The 17,134-nt window shown below is 34.0% G+C and overlaps 1 pseudogene; it reads left to right on the forward strand.

The window, feature by feature from the left end:
* The first annotated feature begins 10,731 nt into the window (after positions 1-10,731).
* LOC120183108 overlaps positions 10,732-17,134 on the forward strand; it is a 31,227-nt pseudogene continuing 24,824 nt past the window's right edge.

The following is a 17,134-nucleotide window of genomic DNA, read 5'->3' on the forward strand; positions in this document are numbered from 1 at the left end:
TCGTCACCCCGACGTGATGAGTTCCTTGGGAACTGTTACATTTGTCGTATATCCCAAATTAAAAGTCTAAGTGATCTATTAGACCAAATAATCCACCCGCATGGATTATTTGATCAATTCTGCCTAAAATTTCCTGAATTTTTAAAAAATTAAATAAGTTTTATCGAGGTATGTTTTTCTTTTCTTTTCTTTAAAGCGACAGGCTTTGAAAAAAAAAAGCAAGTTTGAAAGAGGAGTTTGTTAAGAGTTAAGACCGTACAAAAGACTTTGTTATTTTTTTAATTAAATCAAATAAGGTAGGTCAGCTAGCAAAATAGATTTTCAGAAATAATCTAATATCTGTTTGATTTTGACATCTTAAATTTGCTTTCTCAATAGTTCAAATGCTTTGGGCTTTCTAGGACAAATACCAAATACCAAATACCAAACAGTTCCTTTGAACGGGGTGGCGCGTTTTGACACGTTACTCTTCCTCGAACGTCGTGTTTTTTTCCATCTCTTTTTTCATAAATTGACTCGAACTATGGTTGCAGTCAATTAATTGGCATTTTAAAGAACAACGCCCACTGAAATATTAGATTAACGACTTAGGAAACCGTTTCCAAATATATTGTATACACCCGTTTTTATCCGAGTTGAAAAAATATTATTAATTATATTTATTATTATTATTAATTGCGTTTTACATTTATGTTTTGTAGGCCCAAAGTTGGACCCAAATTTACAAGACCCAACAGTTAGCCCGAAGACCGGATTTCGGGCCAAATTTGGATCCAACTCTGACCCGATTACATCGAACCAACCACCAACAACCCTCCAATTTTCATTGGCGCGTGTGCACATCACCGCTCAGTTCCACCAGCGCGTGAGCCGTCTGCCGAGCTACCGAGCCACCATCGTCATCATCCACTTGCAAACAAATCCATTAAAAAACAAAGCAAATCATTAACTAAATCCCACCCAAATTATTGCATTTTACATTTATGTTTTGTAGGCCCGAAGTTGGACCCAAATTTACAAGACCCAACAGCTAGTCTGAAGACCCGGTTTCGGCCTAAATTCGAATCCAACTCTGACCCGATTACATCGAACCGACCGCCAACAACCCTCCAACTTCCATTAGCGCGTGTGCACATCACCGCTCAATTTCACCAACGTGTGAGTCAACCGCCGAGCCACCATCGTCATCATCCACCTGCAAACAAATCCATTAAAAACAAAGCAAATCATTCACTAAATCCCACCCAAATCCCATCAAAATCCAACCTAAATCCACTAATCCATTAAAAAAATAATAAACTAAATCCCACCAAAATATTTACCTACTCCACCACTACCTTGAAACCATAAAAGGAGAACATTCGTGGAAAGAAAGGGGGAGTTTGCGAGAGTTCGGGTTCTCTCCAGAGTATACAGAAAGGAAGAAGTAAAAAGTGAGGGGGGACTAACAGATTTCTGCTTGGAATTTTAGTCATATATTTGGCTTTTAACACGACACAGTATAATGGGTTAGGATTCCATGCGTTAGGCCCATGGGAGAATAGCAATTGGGGTCCCTCAAGTTTTGTAACCACTGCAATCAGGTCATATAATGAAAGTTCAACATTTTATTTTAAGCTCTTTATTCGTTTCACGTTTTATTTTAGTCCTCTACTATTTGCCATTATTTCTTTTTATGTTCAGTTTCTTGGATGCTAATTTTGAATATTCCTATTTTGGTCCCTCATGATTACTGAAATATAGCTTTATGCAATTTATGTTTTGAAAATTATGTTTAGCTCCATATTTATTTTAGTCACCATCTTTAGTATTTTAGTGTTTGGGATTTACTGCCCATTAGATCCTCGATGTTCTGTTTCTTCTTATTTTTAATCCCTGAAGTTGTTACATGATATGTTTAGGTGTTTCATTTTCTTTAGTCTTACATATATATATAAATATATTTATATGTATTTATCACCATTTATATTTTATGAACGCCTTGTATTTTAAATATACATTTTATGTTAAGATTATAATAAATTACCATTGATATGTGTTTAATTAATATTTTACGACTATGGTGTATACTTATGTATATATATAAATATATTATGCACTTAACTACATCTACACTACAAGCATATTTCATGTTTTATGTATGTTGGCTTGATACGTTTTGGTTCTAAATAATATTTATATATATCTTTATTTCGAAATATAAAATTTCATACTCTTTATTCATTAATAAATATATATATTTTTTATTCGAATATTTCAAGAATAGGTATTTGTAGAACGAGCGTGGAAAGTATCATTTGATCGAAGTGGTATAATCTAATATGATGTCCGAACGAAATGGGACTTGAAATAAATCTATTTTATTTTATTAATTAAATATTTTTATGTGAATGAGTCAATGCAGTTCTATTAATTTATTTTTACTTTTATGCAAAGTGTCAATTTTTATTCGATTTGTGTTTTATCACTGAGGAGGAATATTTTTTACGAATGAGAAATAATTGAAATAACTTTCCTGACAGAGGATAGCAAATTTCAAGATTTCTTATCGAGTTAAAGGTTTTTTTTAAATTACTAATTGGAATCAAATTAATTAAATTTCAATAAACAGATCATAATTTAACTTTGTATTCGATTAATGATTTCCACCATTATGACGATATGTAAGCGAAACAATACCAATTTTGGGCGTTGTGGGGGTGCTAATCCTTCCCCCATGCGTAACCGACTCCCGAACCCGTTTTATTTTAATCTTTGGTAAACGTAGACCAACTTTTATCTTAAAAAAATGATTTTTCTTAAAATTGTTTTTAAAAAACGTTTTTAGGTATTCGACCTACCTAACCCAAAGGTCGATGGCGACTCCTATCCATTTTCATTCAAATAAATTTTAAATCACCAAATTTTCCAAATTAAATCATAATTGTTTTTTAAAACAATAAATAATAGTTTCACCTAAAAATGGTTATGATAACTTGGCGATTCCGCTGAGGACTTTTCTTAGAGAGTCAGGCTGTAAGTCACCTACCCATTGTCGTTGTGGTGGAAATTATGAGTTAAGTCTTTAGTTAACTGATTATCCTTTTATTGAAGTTTTTAATTACTTCATTTTTTTTATTGTCATACTAACATTTGAATCTTTTCTTTGAGATCTGTCCAAGTTTTTGTCGAGTGGTTTCATTTTCCTTTTGAGTCAAAAGGTTCCTCCTCACACACATCACGGGCATTTTCATAACATAAGCTCTATACCGGAGCTCTAAACCCTTTCCAAGTGCGGGTGAAAGCGACGCTTTCATGAGAATTTATTCTCCGTGCGGGCCTAGCAAGTAACCTTCGATATTTATATACCTTATTTCTTCATGTGAATTTATTTTCCGCATAGGCATGAGGGAATTTATCCTTTCAAATTGAACTCATTCCGTTCGAAACCTGTAATGGGTGAGGATCGAGGGTTTGGCAGCCTAAGGGGCATCGACATCAAGGGCAATTCGAGTACCTTTTCCTTATAGAGTCGAAACCATACATATAGTGAATCGTAGAACGATCACCCTAGGTATAGACATATCGAACCTCTATACGACAGTAGGTACCCAAAATAGTTGTACACAAAGGAGGATCATTTCTGAACCTTTTCTTTTTGCTTTAAATTTTGTTAAATAAAATCATGCGAACTAGATACCATGCAGTTAGGATCATTTCCTTGAAAATAATCATTATGGGTAGAAAGCATGTTTGGGTAGGTTTCTATATAATAAAAGAATGCTCGGGTAAATATCATGATTGGGTAGGTGTTATATTTATATGTAGATATCATCTTTTAACTCTATTGATTACCTTGCTTGTACTAACTCGTTTTTCTCTTTTGTTTGTATACACTAACCTATTTTTTTCTTTTGATTGTGTCATTTTCATCCTTTTTTGCATTGTATTGCATCGTCGTGACATAATGCAAGAGTATTGATCCGCAAGGGGTTACTCAAGTGGAAATCTTCTCAAAGAATAGATAAAAATTTTCAATAAAGCAGTCGTAAATGCAGGCATGCATTGAAAGCTAAAAGGAGTTCAGAATACAAGAATGAGGCTTGCTCGAAGATCATGCAGCATTCGAGACTGAAATAATGATTCATTGATCCGAGGAGTAATCCAGCAGTAGATTCTTATCTACTATCATCTAATCGCGAATCATCAAGAAGCAATGCATTGAATTTAGCACTACTGGGGCATTAACGAAGTTAGGCTACAAAATACTTTAGGGGTATTTTCAAGGACGAAGATCCAAGATGAAGCGGCGATCCACTTCAGCCTCAACACCTAAGCGAAGACATGTCTATAAAATGGACTGTCTTGTAATGTGAAGGCTTTTATTCCTTATGAAAATTATTCTACGATATTTATCATTAGGATCAACATTTTTGCATCTGCATTTGCATCATTGCATTTTGCATGGCATTCATTTAAGCATTTTTACATGCATTAATCGTACTTTGTGGGGGACTTTGAGGAAGTTATTCTAACGGTAATTGCATTCACACAGTACTGAAAATGGTAGCCAAATTTGAGCAACTGAAGAAAGAACTAGAAGAGAATTTGCAAAAGATGCAAGTAGAGTGGGAATATAAAATTGAGCAGGCACAAAAGGCCACCATGGAGTGTATCTTGCAAAACCAAAAGGACCTAATACACCAAATGGTAGAAAAATTGGTTGGGCTCAACTAAGAAAGAGGCAAAGAGAAGATTTCTTCGATCAGAGGAAACTCTGAAGGTGTGATGACCCATGTTAATCAACCGATACTCATTTCGCCCCACAAGCTTCCAAGCCATCAAACAGGATTCTCTTCTACTAAAATTCTTACAACTATGTTAAATCCTCGGGATAATTCTACAGATCATAACATATTCGTTCCTAAGGCAATGAGAAGAGCCAATAATGAGATCTCGGAGAATTTAAAATAGTGGTGTAGAGAGATATTCAAGGGAATGAGAGGACATAGCTCTCACAACCAAATGGATGCAACAAAACTAGTACTAGTTCTTGACTTGCTGCTTCTACCTAAAATCAAAATGCTCGAGTTTGAAAAGTATAGTGGACTAGTTGCCCTAATGTCTATCTCACGATTTTTATTCGAATGATGATTGGATACACCAAAAATGATCAGATGTTGATCCACTGCTTCCAAGACAGTTTGAATGGACCCGCTTCTAGGTGGTAGAACCAATTAAACCGTACTCAAGTCCACTCCTGGAAGAATTTGGCTAGTGCCTTTCTAGACCAATAAAAGCACATGATTGATATGGTCACTGATCGAACAATGCTGCAGAATGAGTGATGAGAGCTTCCGACAATATGCTCAATGGTGGAGGGATGTCGCATCTCAAGTGCATCCACCAATGACTAAAAGAGAGTTCATCACTCTATTCATAGATACATTGCAGTTTTCATATATTGACTACATGGTAGGGGTTGCCACTAAGAGTTTCTCTGACATCGTCATGTGCGAAGAAATGATCGAAAGAGATATCAAGAATGGCCAGAAATGTAGTATTAGCCATACTGACATTGAGGAAAGAGCTGAGATCAGTCTAGTGGATTTAGCTAGTCCGGGGATCGTGTCTTATAATATTTTTCGTACAAAGACTCATATCAATTCAATCCCAATGACATATGAGGAATTGCTCCCAACGCTAGTTGAGAACAACCTGGTGACTCTAGTTCAATACAAACCAAGAGAATACCCATATCCTGAAGGTCATGTTATTAACGCCATATGCGGCTATCATATTTGGAGCTCAGGGCACACCACTGAGAATTATAGGGTATTGAAGCAAAAGGTCCAAGATCTGATCGATTTAGGGGTATTGACATTCAATGTGTAATGGAGCATTCTGATCAGGAGTCGGCAGGGCATCCATCAGAAGTTTTGTTGCATCATCAAATGCATGTTATCTTGTTTGAATCTGTTTATGATCAAACATTTTAAATAAAATGCTTCATTTTGAGGAAATTAGCTAAGAACAAATTTTAATCTTAAATTCTTTGAATATCATCTCAATTAAAAGTTTTTTTAATAATTGAGGTTGTAAATCTTTGACAAATGACAAGATTGAACCTTGCAAAACAAGGACCCCTTGATCTTAATCTATAACATACACTAGAATACATACTTTCTTTCTTGCAGGTACCTAGCTAGTTTTCTCTTCTCATGAAGAGTCCATCAAAGGTTGGCATTCAGGTATGTGTTAGGAACGAACAAAATGGGGCAGCTAGCACATAAAACTAATTGGTTTCTATTTCTGTTGATGACGTTTAATGATGATAATGATCTTCTCAGATGAAATGGTCAAGTATGTGAATCTAGTTTAATTCAGTTGCTTGGGAATTAAACTTTAACGATGAGATTTTCTGACCTTCAACAAACACCGGGACTATAACAGGTTCTCCTCAGCGAGCTTAAGAAGTGGAATCTGTATATCCAGAATATATATATATATGTATGCAATAAAGCTGAGCTATTCCGCTAAAGCAATTGGTTATAGAGGAAACTCAAAAGCTCTGGCTTTATGAATAAACTACATTCAAACCATGACATTGATTGGGTACTCAGAAATTCGGTGTATGCTCCACTGTGATTGTCAAGTCGAAGACTTTGTGACGACATAAATCCTTCAGCTAGCCGAACAAATGCAATTATAAGATATATATATACAATAAAGCTTGAGTTGTCCCTCTAGAGCAATTGGTTAAACGCCCCGACTTTATGAATAAGATTCAGCTAGCCAAATAATGGCAAGTAAAATCAAATTTATCTAAATAAGGAGTTTGATGAATATGGACTAAGGGAGTTGAGGAAAGCCTGTTAAATTCGAACTCACACGATCACTCAGAAATTTCATTTTAGACCGATATTTCTGCATTACATTGGCTAGAGGAGTCTACGGAACTTGAACAAATATAAGATTTCATATAACTGAAACAGAAGTGTTCTGAAATGTCTAACTATTAACTATGCTAGTTGTGTCATTTTGTTCGTATCCAATTAAAAAATGTCAATTCAAGAAAGAGAGATGTGTTATGATCTTCACAATGACTGAATTGAGGAAACAAACCTTATGATTTAGGTAGCCAACCTCTAAACCAACTTTTCAATCTTGATATTTGTCAAAGATTTGCAGCTATCAAAAATTAAAAGAGCAGTTGATTCTTTGATATCTAATGAATTCCTGTTTTATGATTTGTTTCAAAGAGGCAACATTCTTTCAAAATTCTTTTGATATTTTTCAAAATTTTGAAAATTCAAATGAAGAAAAACATTTTCAAACAAGATAAGTTCTCTGGAAGCATATCTTGGAATTCAACTAATATCTTTCCAAAGCTCAAGATTCGAAGCTGGGGTAAGGGAACCCAAAATATTTGGGGCAAAATTTGATGGGGCAAGGAAAACAAATTGTCTTAGGTTAAGGTTTGAAAGAGTAAACCTTGGTGGAAATGAAGACAAACTGAATCAGGGATAGAATGAAGCCTGCTTATGCAATCATTCCCACCAAGAAAAAAATACATACATCAACATATACATGATGCATGAAAATTTCATCTTTACATTCATCGTCATGTGCAATTTTGACATCTATCCTAATATCCAAAATAGTCAGTCAAAAATGCATTATTTTGATCTTTCAGGAAATCAATGTTCGGAAATGACACATATCTTCTGAAGATATTTCCTCAACATGAAGGAGCAAGATGACTGTCTATCACCTTTGATGGTGTTTTTTTTTTAAACAAAATTTTGTCTTTTTTGAGATAATTTTCTTTTTAAGAAAAATCTTTAAGTTTGTTTCTTTGGAAACAAAATTTTGTGTCTTTTGAGACAATTTCTTTTGAAGAATTATCTGAGTCGATTTCGTTTGAAATCAAAATCTTTAGATGGCCAAGATTCATCATAGTATGAGCAGTGTCATCCCTGACCATATCTCCTCATCACGTAGGAGCTATGTCAACCCTGGATAAGTAAGATTCATCATAGTATGAGCAATATTATCACCCTTAGATGGCCAAGATTCATCATAGTATGAGCAGTGTCATCACCCGACCTGATCTCCTCATCACGTAGGAGTCGTGTCAACTTTGGATAACCGAGACTCATCATAGTATGAGCAGTGTTATCACCCTTAGATGGCCAAGATTCATCATAGTATGTGCAGTGTCATCCCCTGACTAGATCTCCTCATTACGTAGGAGCCGTGTGAACCCTGGATAACCAAGATTCATCATAGTTTGAGCAGTGTTATCACCCTTAGACGGTCAAGATTCATCATAGTATTAGTAGTGTCATCCCTGACCTGATTTTCTCATCACGGAGGAACCGTGTCAACCTTGGATAACCAGGATTCATCATAGTATGAGCAGTTTTATCACCCTTCCTAAAGATGGCCAAGACTCATCGCATATGAGCAATGTCATCCCATAACCAGATCTCCTCGTCACGTAGGAGCTGTGTCACCCTTAGACAACCCGAACTCTTCATCATGTATGAGTAGTGTCGTCTCCCAACAACAAATCTAAAAAAAAGAGAATCGAACAAAAACTAGTTGTCTTTTTCATATTTGCCCTATTCTTGTTAACACAAGAATGTGCAAAGAGGGGCAACTGTAGACACCCGTTTTTGTCCAGTCGAAAAAATATTATTAATTATATTTATTATTATTATTATTATTATTATTATTAATTATTGTGTTTTACATTTATGTTTTGTAGGCCCAAAGTTGGACCCAAATTTACAAGACCCAACAGCTAGCCCGAATACCCGGTTTCGGCCCAAAGTCGGATCCAGTTCTGACCCGATTACATCGAACCAACCGCCAGCAACCCTCCAGCTTCCGTTGGCACGCGTGCACATCACCGCTCAGCTCCACCAACGCGTGAACCGACAGCCGAGCCACGATCGTCATCATTCACCTGCAAACAAATCCATTAAAAAACAAAGCAAATCATTCACCAAATCCCACCCAAATCCCATCAAAATCCAACCTAAATCCACTAATCCATTAAAAAATAATAAACTAAATCCCACCAAAACATTTACCTACTCCACCACTACCTTGCAACCATAAAAGGAGAACATTCGTGGAAAAAAAGAGGGAGTTTGCGAGAGTTCGGGGTCTCTCCAGAGTATAAAGGAATAAAGAAGTAAAAAGTGAGGGGGGCTAACAGATTTCTGCTTGGAATTTTAGCCATATATTTGGCTTTTAAAACGACATAGTATAATGGGTTAGGATTCCATGCGTTAGGCCCATGGGAGAATAGCACTTGGGGTCCCTCAAGTTGTGTAACCACTGCAATCAAGTCATATATTGAAAGTTCAACATTTCATTTTAAGCTCTTTATTTGTTTCGCGTTTTATTTTAGTCCTCTACTATTTGCCATTATTTGTTTTCATGTTCAGTTTCTTGGCTACTAATTTTGAATATTCGTATTTTGGTCCCTCATGATTACTGAAATATAGCTTTATGCAATTTATGTTTTGAATATTATGTTTAGCTTTATATTTATTTAGTCACCATCTTTAGTATTTTAGTGTTTGGGATTTATTTCCCATTAGATCCTCACTGTTTTGTTTCTTCTTATTTTTAATCCCTGAAGTTGTTACATTATATGTTTAGGCGTTTCATTTTCTTTAGTCTTAAATATATATATATATATATATATATATGTATTTATCACCATTTATATTTTATGAACGCCTTGTATTTTAATTATTCATTTTATGTTAAGATTATAATATATTACCATTGATATGTTTTTAATTAATATTTTACGACTATTGTGTATACTTATATATATATATATATTATGCACTTAACTACATCTACACTACAAGCATATTTCATGTTTTATGTATGTTGGCTTGGTACGTTTTGCTTCTAAATAATATTTATATATATCTTTATTTCGAAATATAAAATTTCATACTCTTTATTCATTAATATATATATATATATATATATATATTATTCGAATATTTCAAGAATACGTATTTGTAGAACGAGCGTGGAAAGTATCATTTGATCGAAGTGGTACAATCTAATACGACGTTCAAACGAAATGTGACTTGAAATAAATCTATTTTATTTTATTAATTAAATATTTCTATGCAAATGAGTCAATGTTGTTCTATTAATTTATTTTTATTTTAAGCAAAGTGTCAATTTTTATTCGATTCGTGTTTTATCACTGAGGAGGAATATTCTTTACGAATGAGAAATAGTTTAAATAGCTTTTCTGACGGAGGATAGCAAATTTCAAGATTTTTTATCGAGTTAAAGGATTTTCTTTAAATTACTAATTCGAAGAAAATTAATTAAATTTCAATAAACAGATCATAGTTTAACTTTGTATTCGATTCATGATTTCCATCATTACGACGATATGTAAGGGAAACAGTACCAATTTTGGGGGTTGTGGGGTGTTAATCCTTCCCCACGCGTAACCGACTCCCGAGCCCGTTTTAATCGAATCTTTGGTAAACGTAGACCAACTTTTGTCTTAAAAAATGATTTTTCTTAAAAGACATTTTTAGGTATTCGACCTACCTAACTTAAAGGTCGATGGCAACTCCTATCCATTTTCATTCAAATAAATTTCAAATCACTAATTTTTCCAAATTAAAATCATAACTGTTTTTTAAAACAATAAATAATTGTTTCACATATTAAAAAAATGGTTAGGACATACATCTTTTGTGCTTTTAATTCCATTATTTTTAAGTTATCTCCTGATTGCTGTCATTGTTTTTTTGGTTCTCTGTAGGAATCACCACAAAGAAAATGGCAGAAAATTCGATTCTTTCCCCTTCTTGTAGCTTCATTCTAAGTCTCTTTACTCTCTTTTCTTGTTTATTTTGGCGCTGTAATTCAACTGAGCAACATGGTGAATATAACACCTTCACTATATCTAGCTTCAAATACCCAGAAACCCAGAGCAGACCTTTTGCTATGCGTTATATACGAGGTACGTAAAACTATTTTCGCTGTCTTTTTTATTAGCCATTTCGGGTCAATTTGCTCTGTTTTTTCTTAATGGTTTTGTTATAAACTGCTCTCATTGATGAGTGGTTGTTGAAGTTTTAACTTCAGCTTAAGTGATTGGATTGCTGTTTCTACTTATTGTTGTTAATTTTAATTTACACGTTCTTTGTTTTTTTTTCAATCTTATTTGTCTATTTTAACGATGATAGCAAAATATTAGAATTCTCCTAGTCAAGTTTGATTGTTAGTGTAAGTTTTCTTCCTTAACTCAAGTATTACATCATATTTGATTGGAATTATGCCTCAGCAGGACTAAGTTAAATTAGCTATAGAGACAATGATTTGGAACTATCAAGTTTGAAGGCGTTCCTTTCTGTCATAATGGTTATTAGATTTGTTTCCTTTTATGGGAAGCTAGGAGGTGTTATTCCCAGCAAGTCGTATGCATGAGAGAAAAGAAAGTTAAATGTTTTGTGCTATTTTTAGTCCAATCTGTTGTGAATTGGAAACTGGGAGTGGTTCAGAAACTATGGTGATGAATCAGATAGTATTACTTTTCTAGTTGCTTTACTGTGTAATGTCTCATTCGGTTTACAGTTTGCCTTGTCTCAGTTGATTTACCCCCTTGGTTCTCCTCTATGTCAATAGCATTGAAGTCAAGTGTCAACCTTGTAAGTAAACTCATCCAATATGATTAGGTTATTAGGTTAATCAGTATTGTTGAATTTCTTCTGTTTGTTTATGCTACATTTCTACTTTTATTGATGCAAATCATTAAAAATATTTCAACTCTCCTCTGTGTAATGTCTTTTGCTTATGCTTTGAACTGCTTGCAGGATGTTAGAAGTGTTGAAAAGTTCCTAGAAGTGCGCTGCCAATTATATGTTTCAGAGAAGGCAGCCTCCCGTTGCCAGATATCTCAAACACTTCATTAAGAAGTATCTTGCAAACGAACATAAATATTTTTTTCATCTATAATTACTAACTTCATGAATCCAAATGACTAGAAGTTTGAAGAGATTTTCTTATGTTGCGGAACTAGTCTGGCTATCTAACAGCTCTTATGAAGGAACACAAGTACTGCAAAATTCAGAGCAGTGTTATCCTGTACCAAGAAATATGACAATGTGATGCAGGGGATCCGAGACAGATGATGATGAGCTGTCATATTGCACATTGATGGTGCTGAGATACCATGAATTGGCAGATCAGCGCAAAGGCGGGAATTGATTGTGACATGTTCCTCACTGGGGTCATTTTGAGTATGTTTCAGTCTTTTGGCAATAACTTTGGCTACAGGTATCAGAATCGCGCATAAGACCCCAATCCAGAAAGCTCTTTTCGACGCGCACGCTCCATGTGACCTTTTTTCCAACCTCAAATTCTGCCGTTTTCCCCTCCGAATCACTAGAATTAGATATTTTTTACTATTTATGGTAATATTTCGATTGTCAATTAGGAAGTCAATTTAAATTCGATTTAGGTCGGATTTTTTGGAGATTGCTTATTTTATTTCGAATTTCAATTTAGAGTGATTTTCGGGATTTTGCTATTTTTGGCAAAATTCGAATAAAGACGATTTTTTGCTATAACAATCCGGCTTGTGGACTGATTTTGGCATTGTTTGATTTGATAATATTTTATTAAACCCTAGAGACTTTTTTCTCTGGATTTTTTTTAGATGAATTTTCTCTTGTGAATCATCTGTTGGAGCGCTTGTAGGATAATCACTATTCTATCTGGCGTCACAATGGAGTTGACAAATGAGCAGGTTTGCTATCATTATCAAATGTATTTTATGCCAAAGAGATGCCATACTTACGTCCTTAGATAAATTGGATTATTGTGTAATTTGTTTAACTGAATCCTTGGGCAAATATACATCATCCATTTGGCATATTTTTAGCACAATCAGGGATGTGAGGTGGCTGGGTTAAAATGTTTAGTTTGGATGGATTATTCCAAAACGGCCTCATTTGTTGTTTGATATGTTTTTGAGAAAAACGTTTGTGTTATAACTTTAAAATATGTGTTTCAGATATCTGCCAGTGTTCTGTATTTTGGTCTTTTCAATGGTGTTGGGCCTACAAGAACACAGTCGAAGATGGTAAGACTACTAGCTCCACTATTTTGGCCCTTATTCATGACTTCATTTTCGCTAGTGCTTCTATGTCATTCTTGACTGTGTCATTTGGTTAGGCATCTTAATGGTTGATCATATATATATATATATATATATATATATGTATATATATATATATATATGTATATATATATATGTATATATATATGTATATATGTATATATATATGTATATATATGTATATATATATATGTATATATATATATATATATATATATATGTATATATATATATATATATGTATATATACATATATATATATATATATATATATATATATATATGTATATACATATATATATATATATATATATGTTAGAGTATGCCCAAAGACCAATCATATGATGATTATAATAATATTTTTATTTATCGATTTGATTGAATAAAGGCATTACCGCTATTATGTTCATTTATATATATGTGTTTAACATAAACTGGAAGATAATAAAGTCCATATAATGACAATTGTTATTATTAAAAGATCCCTAGTCAAGTATTATTATGGGCATGGACAATAATAATACGCTTAAGACTAACATGTTATTGATTGATGACAATGAGTTGTCATTGACATAGAGATGTCAGAATTGATACATGATTATATTGTTAGATAACAATGTATTGGATTGACCGACTATGAGCATATTCCTTGGATTATTATGTGACAGTCATAACATTGCTCATGGTGATGACTATATGTATGATCCTTAGACTTGAGATCGATGCTATCCCAATATATATTGTTGTATGTTTTGATGCAGCTAAACAAGCTCCGTAACTGGTTGCTCTATAAAGACTGTTATTGAATATATCTCAATATATGTAGTGGGTGTGTATGATTAAGATATGATTTGTCCTTCCTACATAATAGGAAATATATCACAGGCCACTTGATTGAGTAAGACTAGAAACGCATGACCATGCTCGAATAAGTTGATATGAGATATCATAAACTATTCGTTAATTAAAGTCTACTCTAGATATCAAGAAACAATAGATGAGCTATACAAGTGTGACTATTCCAAGACTTGTGCCTATTCTAGATATAAAGGACATAATGATGTAATACATAAAAGAGTAATCACCAAGATGATATGTCGAATCATATTTCTTGTAACTTAGGTGATAATGATATATTGCTAGATGTCACTCATTGTATGTAATATTAGAATTGTTCTAATAATTACTGCTAACGTTACAATAACCTACAAGGTCACACCCTAAGATTTGTTGTACGTTACTAAAATATATATCTAGAGTTAATTAAATATATGTTTTAATAATACAGAATATTTAATTTCAATTAATTAAATATAGATTTAATTAATTTGAAATAATAAAATCTCCAATATGATTAGGGTAACTTGGATATAAGAGGATTATTAAATTCCAATTAATTAAATATAGATTTAATTACTTTGAAATAATAAAACCCTAATATGATTAGGGTAACTTGGCTATAAAAGGGTGTGTTAGGTCTAGCAGTCGTTTTTGCAACACACAAACCCTTCAGCCGTTTTCTCTCAAAATAGTTTTGGGAAAAACAAATATTGCTCTCAATCGGGTGAACTAAGTAGAGGCCGAGACGTAATTTCATGGAGGCTTTCGATTCGAATTGATCTACACCACCGTATTCACTGCTGTTCTTGCTGTTTTCAAGGAACCCATTGTAAGTATTCGCATCTCTTTCTCCCGATTTTGGTTTTTCGTACTTAGATCGCTGGTGAGACCGTCGAGTTTTGTTTCCGCTGCGCCATGGGGTGCGCCGACGGTCCTAACAGTGGTATCAGAGCCACTTGTACGATCTGATTTTGGGTTAAATTTTTTGTTGATACGATATGTATGAGATGCATGTTCTAGTTTTATCGATTTCGATAAATATGTTGATATCATTGTTCGAATTGATACATGCAACAATTAATATGTTATTTGTTAATATGTTTTTCAATCGATTTGTTGCTGGATGATCTATGGGAGTGCGATAGCAGATAGCGTTTAGCAGTAGAACAATGGTTGTTCCGATGCAGAAAACCTTCGGGATTGAAAATCTCAAAAGCACGATTCTGTTGATAATTGTTATCAAATCGTGAAGTTTTTCATGAAAACAAAAGTATTGTGCCCCTTGACCCCTCATCAGCAGTACAAACTGAAGGCCCATTTTAATATTTTTAACAAAGGCGTAACAACGTGTATATATATATGATATGTTTGTTTTGCACGGTGTTTGATTTGCATGGTTATAGCCCTTGTTCAATTCACAATGGTTTATTTTGAAATACGGTCTGTGAGCCGTGCCTTTCTATATCTCTGTTATATTTCTCTTCTCATCTTACTCCCTCGTATGTAAAACAAGTTTCTTTTAAAATTGTAAACCTATGAAGATTCACAAGGAGCAGAAAAATGGTGAGAAGATACCTAGAGAGCAGTCTTAGGCTTTAGGGTTCTTGGTTCTCCCATTGGCTTGGGATGGGCCACTTTAGTCATTGTTTTGGGCTATAACCATTGCATCTTATTTATTGCTATATTTGTTATGTATGCAATGCATCAAATGATAAAATAAGAATAAATATTGATGAGATCAATAATGGCCTAATATTAAAATGAATAATGATGAGATAATTACGCAAATCCCTCTTTATAATCTAAGTTAACTTAACTGTCCGATATTTACCCTCGTTAAGACTTTGATCGATATTGTGTGGGCTTTGCCAAAGCATTGGCACATAAATCTATCTTGGTTAAACGCGAATAATAAGCAAGTGATATTCATCGGTTGAAATATTGGTAATAACTTAACTAGGTTATTCTAATAGGATTAGAAACCTAGAGGTTAAATATTTGGTTAAGTCATGAGATGACTTGAACAAAAGTTGTTCACCAAAATGAGGAGTTACATAAGATGTAACTAGTAAAGTGTTACTTACCTAAATAATCACTATCCTAAAAGAAAAGCCAAAGCTGATTTAGGAAATTGATGTATTATGGATCCTCACCCACTAGAAAAAATTTCGTTGAATTTTTCCGAAATTAAAACAGAGAGGGTTTTTAATTTTGAATAAAATAGTGGGAGTAATTTGTAAATAAAGTTCTATTTATAAATTTTAATTCGATAAATTCACTTACTTTAATATTTCCATTGTTGTAGATTTAATGCCAAACAACACTTTATCACTGCGATCACTCCTTGAGAAGGATAAACTTAATGGCATAAACTTCCTTGACTGGTTTCGTAATTTGAGAATCGTTCTCAAACAGGAAAGGAAGGAATATGTCATTCAGGAACCTGTTCCTGATGAACTGACATCTAATGCTTCAAAAGCTGACAAAGACAAATTCAAGAAACATATGGATGATATGTTGGATGTCTAATGCTTGCCACCATGACTCCTAAGCTTTAGAAGCAACATGAGGACATGGTTGCATATGAGATGATTCAAAATCTCAAAGAAATATATGAAGGGCAAGCACGTCAAGAGAGATATGAGACCTTTAAATCTCTATTTCAATGCAAAATGGCAGAGGGAACTCCTGTCGGAGCTCATGTCATCAAGATGATGGGCTACATCCAAACGTTGGAAAAGCTAGGATTTCCTCTTAAAGATGAATTGGCTACCGATGTTATCTTGCAATCATTTCCAGATAGCTTTAGCCAATTTGTCCTTAATTTCAACATGAATGAAATTTACAAGACTTTGCCACAGTTACTTGGCATGTTGCTGAAAGTAACATGAAAAAGGTTGGACCTAAGCCCATTCTGATGGTCCACAAGGACAAAGCAAAGGGAAAGAAAAAGGTAGTGGCAAGTTTAAGGGTAATGGTAAGACCAAGCCAAAAGGGAAAAATGCATTGAAACCCAAAGGGGGAGTTAACAAAGAAGGAAAATGTTTCCATTGCGATAAGACCGGACACTGGAAGAGAAATTGCCCTGTTTACCTTAAAGAGGTCAAGAAGGCAAAAGCAAACGGAACG

This window comes from Hibiscus syriacus, unplaced genomic scaffold (genome assembly GCF_006381635.1).
Source record: "Hibiscus syriacus cultivar Baekdansim isolate YM2019G1 unplaced genomic scaffold, ASM638163v2 tig00112738_pilon, whole genome shotgun sequence".
Classification (NCBI taxonomy): domain Eukaryota; kingdom Viridiplantae; phylum Streptophyta; class Magnoliopsida; order Malvales; family Malvaceae; genus Hibiscus; species Hibiscus syriacus.